The sequence below is a fragment of the Pempheris klunzingeri genome, chromosome 2 (genome assembly GCF_042242105.1).
Source record: "Pempheris klunzingeri isolate RE-2024b chromosome 2, fPemKlu1.hap1, whole genome shotgun sequence".
Taxonomy (NCBI): domain Eukaryota; kingdom Metazoa; phylum Chordata; class Actinopteri; order Acropomatiformes; family Pempheridae; genus Pempheris; species Pempheris klunzingeri.
Genome location: NC_092013.1, coordinates 25,931,976 through 25,944,883, shown reverse-complemented (window position 1 = coordinate 25,944,883; position 12,908 = coordinate 25,931,976).

Sequence of the window (12,908 nt, the reverse complement as noted above, 5' to 3'; positions counted from 1 at the left end):
CTCACCAAATTGCATGTTTCTAGCTCAAAGTAGTGTGAGGGGCTGCCGTTTAGGGGGCGCTATGGAGCTATTTCTGCACGCCCATATGTGACACCCATAAAATATAGAATTTTTCGCCACTCCTGAATTGTTTGCACATTTTGGTGAGTTTTCGACTATCCCTTGTGCCCCGTTTCCCCCTGCAAAGATTGCAAATAAAAAAAAAAAAATAATAATAATAATAATATGGTGAAGTCCAATAGGTCCTCGCCGAGTGATGCTCACTCGGGGCTCGGGCCCTAATAATATGGTGAAGTCCAATAGGTCCTCGCCGAGTGATGCTCACTCGGGGCTCGGGCCCTAAATACGTAGAAGAACAATCGGGTCCTCGCCGAGTGTGCCACTCGGTGCTCGGGCCCTAATAATAATACGTAGAAGAACAATAGGGTCCTCGCCGAGTGATGCTCACTCGGTGCTCGGGCCCTAATTAAAGCTGCAAGCAGCATTGGAGGGCCCTCGCACCTCCGTGCACGTCGGGGCATGTGGCGGCTCCGCCCCGCCGCCGGACTCCGACCCTTCCACGCGAGCCAGAATGTTCATGTATTTTGGACAGCGCATGAAGGAGTTACACGTCACTTCCTGCGTCCCCTATGTGGCACCAAAGAACAGCCGCTAATGACGTCCTATATTCCAGTATATGAAGTGTTGACTAGGTCCTATAAAATAAGCAATAGTAAATAAATATAAATTGTAATGAGAATAAATAAATATTTACACTATGAACATAAATGTACAGTACGAAGAGGTATATGAAATGATGAGTGAAAAAAAACAGTGCCAAATAGTTTCTCGGTCTGTTAACATCAGCCAGTGATGCTGCTGTTAAAGAGTCTGATGGCTGATGGGAGAAATGACCTGCGGTAGCGTTCCTTCTTGCAGGGTGGGTGCCTCAGCCTGTTGCTGAAGGAGCTGCTGAGGGCCCCCACAGTCTCGTGCAGAGGGTGAGAGGGGTTATCCATGATGGACTTGAGTTTTATTAACGTCCTTTTCTCACCCACCTCCTCTATGGAGTCCAGAGAGCAGTCCAGGACAGAACCGGCCCTCCTGACCAGTCTATTCAGTATCTTTCTGTCCCTTTCCGTGCTCCCTCCTCCCCAGCAAACCACTGCATAGAGGACTGCAGACGCCACCACAGAGTCATAAAATGTCCGGAGCAGAGTCCTGCACACTCCAAAGGACCTCAGTTTCCTCAGCAGGTGGAGACGACTTTGGCCCTTCTTGTACAGGACATCTGTATTGTGTGACCAGTCCAGTTTGTTGTTGAGGTGAACACCCAGGTATCTGAAGGTCTCCACCCTCTCAATGTTCAGTCCCTGGATGTTCACCGGTGCAGTCTGGGGTGTCTTCCTGCGGAAATCAATCACCATCTCCTTTGTCTTGCTGGTGTTGAGCTGAAGTTGGTTTTGCTCACACCAGTCAACGAAGTCGGTGACAACCTCCCGGTACTCCTGTTCGTCCCCCTCTGACACACACCCTACGATGGCTGTGTCATCTGAAAACTTCTGGAGGTGACAGCTCCCAGAGTTGTACTTGAAGTCCGAGGTGTACAGGGTGAAGAGGAAGGGGGAGAGTACTGTCCCCTGTGGGGTCCCTGTGCTGCAGACCACCATGTCAGACACACAGTCATGGAGCCTCACGTACTGTGGTCTGTTGGTGAGGTAGTCAGTTGTCCATGCAGCCAGGTGACAGTCCACTCCCGCTCTTTCCAGCTTCACCCTGAGCAGTGACGGCTGGATGGTGTTGAAGGCACTGGAGAAGTCAAAGAACATGACCTTCACACTGCTGCCGGTGTTCTCCAGGTGAGTCAGGGATCTGTGAAGCAGGTAGATGACTGCATCACCCACTCCAATGCCCGGTTGGTAGGCAAACTGCAGTGGATCCAGATGCGAGCTCACCAGGGGGCAGAGGTTGTTGAGGATGATCCTCTCCATGGTCTTCATCAGGTGAGAGGTGAGGGCCACAGGTCTGAAGTGGTGGGGCTCCCTGAGGTGTGTTGTCTTTGGGACTGGAACCACACAGGAAGTCTTCCACAGAGCAGGGACCCTCTCCAGACTCAGGCTCAGGTTGAAGATGTGCAGGAGGACCTGACAGAGCTGGTCTGCACAGTCCTTCAACAGTCTGGAGCTGATGCCACCAGGACCTGCGGCCTTCCTCGCCTCGGTCTTCCTCAGCTCACTTCTCACCTGGTCAGCTGTTATGGAGAGGCCTGGGGTGGAGGTGGAGGTGGAGGTGAAGAGGGGGGTGAGGGGGGTGGCAGAGTGCTGGGATGGTCCACGCTTTGATGAGCAGGGGGAGGAGTGGGGGCAGAGTCGAATCTGTTGAAGAACAGATTCAGTTCGTTTGCCCTCTCCTGGTCTCCTTCAAGCCCCCTCTCGTGGTCTCTGCTGTGACCAGAGATGGTCTTCAGTCCGCTCCAGACCGCCCTTGCATTGTTGGTTTGCAAGTGGCTCTCTATCTTGGTCGTGTAACTGGCCTTGCACTCCATGATTTTCTTCTTCAGCTCCTTCTGCACCCTCCTCAGCTCCTCCTTATCCCCGGATCTAAAAACCCTCTTCTTCTCCTTTTAGTTTAGGCCTTTAGTTTTGAGGTCACCCAGGGTTTGTTGTTAGAGAAACACCGTACTTTCCTGGTGGATACGATGTTCTCCACACAGAAGTTTAGTTCTGCAGGTTATTTTGTCAATAACCAAAGTATTAAACAAATGACATTTCTGACCTGACGATAGGGCTACATAAAGTCAGAGGATTGTGATGGGAATTTGCATGTCAGAAGACAAAGAAATGTAAATTCACAGTTTGATCCACCAGGGTGTGTCCCAACCAGACCACGGAGGAAAGAGGTGTTAAAACATTTGGTCTTTCAGGATGCATGAAACAAAGGGGTATCAAAGTAACGTCTGATCAATAGGACATGTATTGTCTTGCATATCCCAGGGTCCACAAGCCAAACCCCCAAGCTTACTGTCCTGACCCCATAAAAAGCAACAGAAAGAGAAGCTCTGGGAGCACTGTTTTCAGAACTGTTTTGACAGCATGACTGTCTCTGTAACATCTGTTCCTTTTTGCAAAAATAAATGCGCAGAAGAACTCCATGCAGCAGACTTTATCTTTCAGAAATTTCCACGACAGGATCAACATGCTGCTAGCGTGGCTAAAATGTGAACTCATACTGCTGAAAAGCATAACAGGCATTATATGATTGAAATAAAAAATCAAATGTGTTACATTTGAGTAGTAGTTTTGCCAGTGTCGTGTTCGTTTTTTTTGAATGAAGACAGGCAACTTAATTTTAAGGTGTTTTAATGTTTGTAAGAATAAAACATAAGCATGGCCATGGACTCAGTCTGTTCTCGGAAAACCACAGTCAGCAAGCTGTTACTCCATAGCCAACAGGGAGCAGAGTGAGCCCCAGGCTCTGCATTATTTTGTACATTCAGATATTGTGGATAGAATTGTGATTGGTTTAGATTAGGTGGGGGGAAACCATGGTTTAGGCTAACTTTAGTTAACTGTACAGTTAATGTTAACGCTAGTAACGCTAGTAGGCAGATTAACGTAAATCAACCTGCCTTCCCATTGGTCAGTTTTTCACAAGCAGGTTTATTACTGTAAATTGATTTACAGTAGAGAAGAATTACAGAAGTGACCCTATATTTACCCTGAATCCTTTGCTGTTTACAGTAACATACTGTATATATGCATCACAGTACTGTACATATTATAGTAAAATACTGTTAAAATTACAGAAATCATTTGCAGTGTACATTGAGATGTGTGAATCAGTATTAGTGGCGTATGTGAGGAGTGCAAAGAAAACAGAACAGTAATCCTCATAGAACTGTGTAGGTGGATTTACCACAAAAGCAGGTGATGAGTGGCTTTGTTGAATGCCCACTCAATCCTTAGTAATCCCAATATAGGATTTCTACTTTGTTAGTCATGCTTTGTTTTATATTTTTTTGTAATGACTTGTGATCAAAATCTATAATGGTATTATATGTATGTGTCTTGCATTATGAGAAGAAAAGGGTACACCGCAGAAGGTTGTCAGAATGCAAAACCCAGCTGGATCTCTCTCTGACCGGTGAGTGTAACTTGTTTTGGATTTCTATCATGTGAAATCAGAGCAACCCATATAGCTCATTCTACTGTTGTCATCACTAAGTAAAATCGTGAAACCTGCTGATCTTGTCAAGACAGATGCCCTTTGTCTGGTTCATTTTAAGTTAAACTTGATTCGCTTATTTTCAGAGATATTGACTTCTCTGTTGCTGGTGTTGGAAAGCTGGATGCCACCAACAACGAGGGTGCATCACTATGGCAATATGACGCAGGGTACGTTTTCCATTGCAGTGACAAATACGTTGGCATGTAAATTATATCCTGCATGCTTGTTGGTTATGTTCTGGTCTCAACATTAGTGATGTGCAGTCATGTGATGTTATTCTCATGTTATGTGATTGTGCTTAGTATGACATCACAGGATTTGAAAGCTTACAACGTCGATGTGGACGAGTTCAATGACATTTGGAATTCCATGTAAGTTTTTGTGTTGTTTGGGCCACATGGTATACTATCTATACCAGGGGTCGGCAACCCGCGGCTCCGGAGCTGCATGTGCCTCTTTCATCCCTCTGCCGTGGCTCCCTGTGGATTTGAAAACTAAATAATGACTATTTAACTCTCTAAGACCTAACGGGCCAGCCAGCGGTCCGAAGTGCGCAAATGCTCTGGATTACCGTAATTCCGTCACAGTTTGTGCTTTCGGAAAAATTCCAAGGGTTTTTCAAAGCTGAGACATTGCACTTTACAGCCAATGTGGTGTCATTACGGTAATTTCACTCGCGTCTCTCCCGGAAACCCGTGAAGCAAACTTTTTTCCCCCAGGGAAATCGGTGGAAATGTTTTATTGCAAATTGTTCCTTTCTGTATATATTTCTGCCAGATTGTATATGTATTTTGATACAAAAAAGGTGATTTCATTTGTAAAGGCATGAATCTATACATATTATTAAATTTAGGATGTAAGGGTTGTATTGATGTATAGTAAATTAAAATACTTAAAAATACTTAAAATGGGATAACAGTATGTAAAAATGTAAAAAAAAAAAAAAAAAAATGCTCTGGCAGATTTATGGTAGACCATAAAGGGTTAATTAAAATGTGTTTTATTTTAGTTCATTAGTTTTTGAAATGTAATTCTAAATTTGAAGATTATATTATGCGTCGCAACCGCCAATGTGCGACACAGACCTGTGTGAAAATGATGTGTAGACACTGTTCGCTGAGGTTCAGGAGCTAAAATCACATTAACCAAGTAAGAGAAATATTTTAATAATCTACTATTTTGCATATATTCATATTTTTTTCATTGTTCAGTGAAATAGACCATTTGTTATTCAGGTTGACAGCTGACTGGACGCTCCAGTAAAAGGATGAAGGCACAAAAGAGGACAGCATTTTTGGTTTGCTGCCAATGGATCATTTAAGTTCGTTAAATACAAGGACTAAAATAGACATTGAGTATTTTATTTAAAAGTAACCTTCAACCCAGCGTCTTGTTCAAAATGTTTTTGTTGCATTCAGAAATGTCATTTAATTTTCTCTGTAGCAGTTCATTGATTACATGAGAGCAACACACTATAGTTTGTTTATACATAACTGTGGGGACGTGGGCTGGTTTTGCGCTCAGCTGCAACGGAGAGAGGTGCAGGACTGGCCCAGGAGATGGCGCAGGAGAGAGGTAAGTAGCACCAGCGCACCTGGAAACAGGTGCAGTAAATTACCTCTCTCCCTATTTAAGCAGTAGCACGCCGGGACCCGGAGAGGTGGAGGAAAAAGAGCGCTGCGTGCCCGTACCGCCGGAGAAGGAACGCTGCGTGCCCGTACCGCCGGAGAAAGCGGACACTTTGTGTTGTATGCCAATAAACCCCCCTGAGTTGAGCTACGTGTCGGTGTCTTGTGTGCTGGGGAACCCACACAGAGGTCTCGTTGCTACAGTGGCGCCCAAGCTCCCAGCCCAAGGGAACCGAGAAGGAAAGGGGGAAGAAATGGCGGACCGACAGGAGGACCAGCCAGCCCAGCCCTTGGCCGTGCTGGCCCAAATGCTGGGGCAAATGGCCCAGATGAGCCAGGAGCAGGCGGCGGCCCAGCGGCAGCACATGGGCATGCTCCAGGCTCAGGTGGAGTGGCAGACCGAGGTCCTGGACAACCTGCTGGGCCGGTCACGCGCGGCCTTGCCGCAGGGATCCCCCCCTCCCCGCTCGCCGGCCTCGCCCTGCACAGGATGACAGCGGAGGATGATCCCCAGACGTTTTTAGGGATGTTCGAGGCCATGGCGGGGGCATGCGGATGGCCGGAGGCGGAATGGGCGGTGCGCCTCCTGCCACTGCTCTCGGGGGACGCGCAGACGGCGGCGCTCAGCCTACCGGCGGGGGACCGGCTGCGCTACGAGAGCCTAAAGAAGGCGGTGCTGGACAGGACGGGCTGCTCGCCGGAGGACCACCGGCGACGTTTCCGGGGGTCTCGGCTCGGCGACGGGGAACGCCCCTACGCGTATGCGCTGCAACTGCAGGATGCGGCAACGAGATGGCTGCAGCCGGGGGAGACCGCCAAGGAAGCGCAGATGGTGGAGACCATCGCGCTGGAACAGTTTATTGAGGGGCTCCCGGCAAGGACTGCAGCATGGGTTCGCTGCCACCGCCCCGCCAAACTCGAGACTGCCGTCACGCTGGCCGAGGACCACTTGGCCGTGCATCCCAGGAGCCAGGGGGACGGCAGGATGCCCACGGCGGAACGACCCATCCCAGCCCCCCGCAGGAGGAGCTTCGCCCCCCCGGTACAGCGGGGAGACTCAGCCAGCCCCACTGCGCCGCCAGCCGGCAGCGCCACCCCGCCGCTCTCCCCTCCACGGGTCCCGGCCGCTACAAGCGCCCTCTCCCGCCCACAGAGAGTCCCTCAGACGCCAGGGCAGGAGTGCTGGCGGTGCGGGCGGCCCGGGCATTTCCGCTCAGAGTGTCCTCTGATGGAGGTGGGCCAGACGATCCGGGTCGCTGGCCCGCCAGCACCCTCCCCCGGTCCGGGGGAGACGCACCGCGTTCCGGTAAGGATCCAGGGGGGTATACACCAGGCTATGGTGGATTCGGGCTGCACGCAGTCCATGATTCACCAGAACCTGGTTCGGCCCGGGGCTTTGGTGGAGGCCAGGTGGGTGGATATCAGGTGTGTGCATGGGGATATTCACCGATATCCCATTGTGCCGGTGGAAATTAAATACCGGGGGAAAAAGCATAGAGTGAAGGCAGCTGTAAGCAGCCGCCTGGCGCACCCCCTGATTCTGGGGACTGATTGGCCGGGTTTTCACGGTTTGGTGGGGCAGTGTGCGGGGGTGCGCTCACGACCGGTAGGGACTTGTAGTGTCTGTGCTGTGCTCAGCGGTGACGCAGGGTCGTCCGACGCTGCCGAGGGGGAGGGGGAACCCACGACGCCTCCGCCGGAGACGCCGAGGGTTCCCGAAATCCACCCCATGGAAGATTTTCCACTCGAGCAGTCTCGGGACGACACCTTACGCTCAGCCTCTGACCAAGTGATAAGTATTGATGGTCACTTGGTGCGCCCTGACGCAGCGCAGACCTACCCGCACTTTTCCTTGCGGAGGGACAGGTTGTACAGAGTGAGTCGTGACACTCAGACAGGACTAATAAACACCCAGTTGTTGGTGCTGAAAAGCCGCCGGGAAACTGTTTTCCAGGCGGCTCATTATAACCCGATGGCCGGTCACATGGGATACGACAAAACACTAAACCGGATAATGGCCCGATTCTATTGGCCTGGCATTCGGGAGGAGGTACGCCGCTGGTGTGCATCCTGCCCTGAATGCCAGTTGGTTAACCAACCGGCCATACCAAGAGCGCCATTGCGCCCATTACCGCTGATGGAGGTCCCGTTCGAGCGCATTGGCATGGACCTCATCGGGCCATTTAACCGGAGTGCACGCGGCTATCGCTTTGTGTTGGTCCTGATGGATTACGCAACGCGATACCCGGAAGCAGTGCCGCTGCGCACCATCTCTGCAAAGAGTGTGGCGCAGGCACTGTTTCAGGTCATCTCCCGAGTGGGGATCCCGAAAGAGATCCTCACTGACCAGGGCACTTCGTTCATGTCACGTACACTGAGAGAACTTTACGGATTATTAGGCATCAAGTCTGTTCGTACCAGTGTCTACCACCCTCAGACCGACGGGCTGGTGGAGCGGATGAACAAGACCTTGAAGTCCATGATCCGTAAATTTATTCACGAGGATGAACGCAATTGGGACAAATGGCTAGACCCTCTGTTGTTTGCAGTGCGGGAGGTGCCCCAGGCCTCCACGGGATTTTCTCCCTTTGAACTGCTATTCGGCAGGAAACCAAGAGGGGTGCTGGACCTTATTAAGGAAAACTGGGAGGATGGTCCAAGCCCCAGTAAAAATGAGATTCAATACGTCCTGGACCTGAGAGCAAAACTCCACACTTTGGGAAGGTTGTCACGTGAGAATTTGCTCCAGGCCCAGGAACGTCAGCAGCGCCTGTACAACAGAGGATCGCGGCTGAGACAATTCTCACCGGGAGAGAAAGTACTTGTATTGCTCCCATCTTCTAGCTCCAAATTACTCGCCAAGTGGCAAGGACCCTTTGTGGTCACACGGCGAGTGGGCGACGTGGACTATGAGGTGGAGCGTACTGACAGGGGAGGAGCCACACAGATCTACCACCTCAACCTCCTCAAACTATGGAGAGAGGCGGAGCCTGTGTCTCTGGTGACGGTAGTTGGAGAGAGAGATGAGTTGGGGCCGGAGGTACCAAATTCCACCAAATCCGCTCCGCTCCATTGTGAGCGGAGCATTGCGATCTCTCGCCGTCCCAGAGAGCAGATGTAGCCCAGTTGCAACAGCGTTTTGCTGATGTGTTCTCCCCCCTGCCAGGACGTACCGACCTCATACAGCACCACATTGAGTCTCACCCAGGGGTGACGGTGCGTTCACGGCCCTATCGGTTACCTGAACACAAGAGAAAAGTGGTTCAGAGAGAGCTGGCAGCCATGTTAGCGATGGGGGTAATAGAGGAGTCCCACAGTGCCTGGTCCAGCCCCATCGTTCTTGTGGTCAAGAAGGATGGGTCTATCCGGTTCTGTGTGGACTATCGCAAGGTGAATGACGTGTCACGGTTTGATGCCTACCCGATGCCTCAGGTCGACGAGCTTCTGGACCGGCTAGGCACTGCGCAGTTTTTCACCACGCTGGATCTGACCAAGGGCTACTGGCAGATTCCTTTGTCTCCAGAGTCCAGGGAAAAAACGGCCTTCTCCACTCCGTACGGTTTGTACCAATTCGTCACACTTCCGTTCGGGTTGTTCGGGGCCCCAGCCACATTTCAACGCCTCATGGACCGGGTGCTGCGTCCGCACGCTGCATATGCTGCCGCCTACCTGGATGATGTCATCATCCACAGTAACACCTGGGCGGAGCATGTGCAGCGGGTGGCCGCGGTGCTCGAGTCTCTGAGGCAGGCAGGGCTCACGGCCAACCCGAAGAAGTGTGCGGTTGGACGGAGGGAGGTACGGTATCTGGGGTACCTCTTGGGCGGCGGGCAGGTGCGGCCACAGGTAGACAAGACCGCAGCGATTGCGGCCTGTCCGCAGCCCAAGTTCAAAAAAGAGGTCAGGCGGTTTTTGGGACTGGCGGGGTACTACCGCCGGTTCATACCGGACTTCGCAGACCTCACCAGTCCCCTGACCGATCTGACCCGAAAAGGTGCCTCAGAGCCGGTCCAGTGGACGGAGCAGTGCCAGCGGGCGTTTGAGAGGGTGAAACAGGCTCTCTGTGGGGGGCCACTTCTGCACACGCCTAACTTCTCTCTCCCTTTTATGTTGCAGACTGATGCCTCGGACAGAGGGCTGGGGGCCGTTTTGTCCCAGCAGGTACGGGGAGTCGACCGCCCCGTGCTGTACCTGAGCAGGAAACTCTCTGAGCGAGAGAGCAGGTACAGCACGGTGGAAAAAGAGTGCCTCGCCATCCGGTGGGCGGTCGGCGCCCTGCGCTACTACCTCCTGGGACGCCCATTCACCCTCTGTTCGGACCATGCTCCCCTCCAGTGGCTCCACCGCATGAAGGATACCAACGCCCGGATCACCCGGTGGTATCTGGCTCTTCAGCCTTTTAAGTTCACGGTGATCCATAGACCGGGGGCACAGATGGCTGTGGCCGACTTCCTCTCCCGTCCCTTGGGGGGTGGGGGGGGAGTGGGTTAGGCCGGACGGTCTCCGGCCTAAGTCGGGCGGTGGAGGTATGTGGGGGCGTGGGCTGGTTTTGCGCTCAGCTGCAACGGAGAGAGGTGCAGGACTGGCCCAGGAGATGGCGCAGGAGAGAGGTAAGTAGCACCAGCGCACCTGGAAACAGGTGCAGTAAATTACCTCTCTCCCTATTTAAGCAGTAGCACGCCGGGACCCGGAGAGGTGGAGGAAAAAGAGCGCTGCGTGCCCGTACCGCCGGAGAAGGAACGCTGCGTGCCCGTACCGCCGGAGAAAGCGGACACTTTGTGTTGTATGCCAATAAACCCCCCTGAGTTGAGCTACGTGTCGGTGTCTTGTGTGCTGGGGAACCCACACAGAGGTCTCGTTGCTACAATAACATAAAGGTAAAAAACAATATATGCAGTGTTATCTTCATTTTGAATGTCAGAAGGGTTTTGTGGCTCCCGGTGTTTTCTTTTCTGTGGGAAACAGGACCAAATGGCTCTTTGAGCAGTTAAGGTTGCAGACCCCTGATCTATACCATTGACTGGGCAGATGACAGCTGGTGCCCCGCTGAAGAGACAGAGTCCATCTATCCATCTTGGGCAGCTGTGGCTCAGTGGTAGAGTGAAGGCCGGGGTTCGATCCCCAGCTCCTATGGGTCAACATGTCGAAGTACCCTTGGGCAAGACACAACTTGCTCCTGAAGCATGGCTTCAGTGTGTGAATGAGTATGAAAGAATAGTCTCCTCCAAATTACATTCCTCCTGTATGAATGATGTGTGAATGGGTGAATGAGGATGTCATGTAAAAGCGCTTTGAGTAGATGAAACTAACTAGAAAGGCGCTATACAAATACAGCCCATTTACCATTTGTTTTTTGAGGAGGAGGAAACAGTCAACAGGGATTAAGACAGTGATTGCGATTACGTGCCCCATTTGTGTGTTCAGTAAGTCACAAACACCCTTACTCGGGCATACACTTGCACTTAAAATTATTTAACCTCCATTGCAAATTAGATGTATTGGAAACATTTACAAACATTCAATTGTGTTCAACAAACAACTCAAACAAGGACAATGTAAAAAGCTCAACACAACTAACATTACAGGTGGGGTTTCAATTCAAACACAAAATGACGCTTTTAATGACTATTGCTGTCTCTAAATTATTCAACCCAAATCAATAGAATCCCTCATAAAAGCCCTCATTTGCAAATCAGGTGTTGTCTCGAGCAAACCTGCTGCAACTAATCAAGGGCCTCATTAGTTGTAGCAGGTGTGCTTGAGATATAACACATCAAACACTTGCACTGGCTAGAGGTTTGTTCACAGTGATGTTTGGTTGCATGTTAGAAATATGGGTAAGTCAAGAGAATTGTCCAAAAAGTTGAGAGAGGAGATCATTGCCTTGAAACAAACAAAGAAAAGTTTACAAAAAGATAGCAAAGGCACTGAATATTCCTAGTGATGCTGTTGGAATCATAGTTCGCAAGTTCAAAGCTAAAGGAACACTGGCTGCACTTCCTTGACATGGCAGAAAGACCAAGCTATCAATGGAGGCAGGTGACCAAGAAGCCTTGAGTGACTGCAAAAGATCTGCAGCAAGACTTGGTGGCAACAGGCACTGAGGTTTCACTTTCTACGGTAAGGCGCATACTGTATGCCTGAGCTGCAAGAGGTAGACCACTACTGACCCAAAAGTACAAGACAAGTCAGCTCCAATATGCTCAAAACCATACAAATAAGCCACAAAAGTTTTGGGCTTCTGTTCTGTGGAGCATTGAAACAAAACGGGAACTTTTCAGGTCTATGGATCAGCGGTATGTCTGGAGGAAGAATGAGGCATACGTTGAAATGAAGACCCTGCCTACAGTGAAACATGGCTTCTTTGCTTCTTCTGGTGCTGGAAACCTGCAGCGTTCAGAGGGCAAGATCGATTTAATCAAGTATTAGGAAATCCTAGGAGAAAATGTCATGGGTTTTAACTGTGTATAATCTCATGTGTATAACATATTAATTATATTCTGTGCTTGAATTCCAATACAGATGCCATTGTTCAAATATTACACAATTACAAGCCCAAGCCATCAGTTCCTTTCCATCCCAGTGGAAGGATGATGTCCTTGGCTTAATATTCACAGTGGTCTAGAAAAACTCTGTACAAACCCACACAGACAGAAAAAAAGGGCAGTAATGCTTGGTAATCACACAAAGAGTGTAACAAGTCTTCCGAACAAGTCTATAAAATACATATTATTGTAAAGCATGCAGTAACCACATACTAATGTGTGCCAGCAAAAGATTCACCTCATGCCACCTGTCTATATTTAGCTTGCACCTGTTACGCCCCGGGCTCACTAGGAGGAAAGGAGCGTAACATAAATGACCAGATCTTGTTTGGTTAGCTCACAGTTATATTTATTACAAAAAAAATTGTTAAGATAGAATACATTGCGCAAAATAAACAAAGAAAATCAGGAGGAACTGACAGGCGGTTGGATGCTACTCAAACAAGTAATAAAAACAGAACCAAAAGAGAACTCAACCTGAGCTTACTTTCTCACAAATCCTACCTGTGCTAAATACCACAACAAAAAT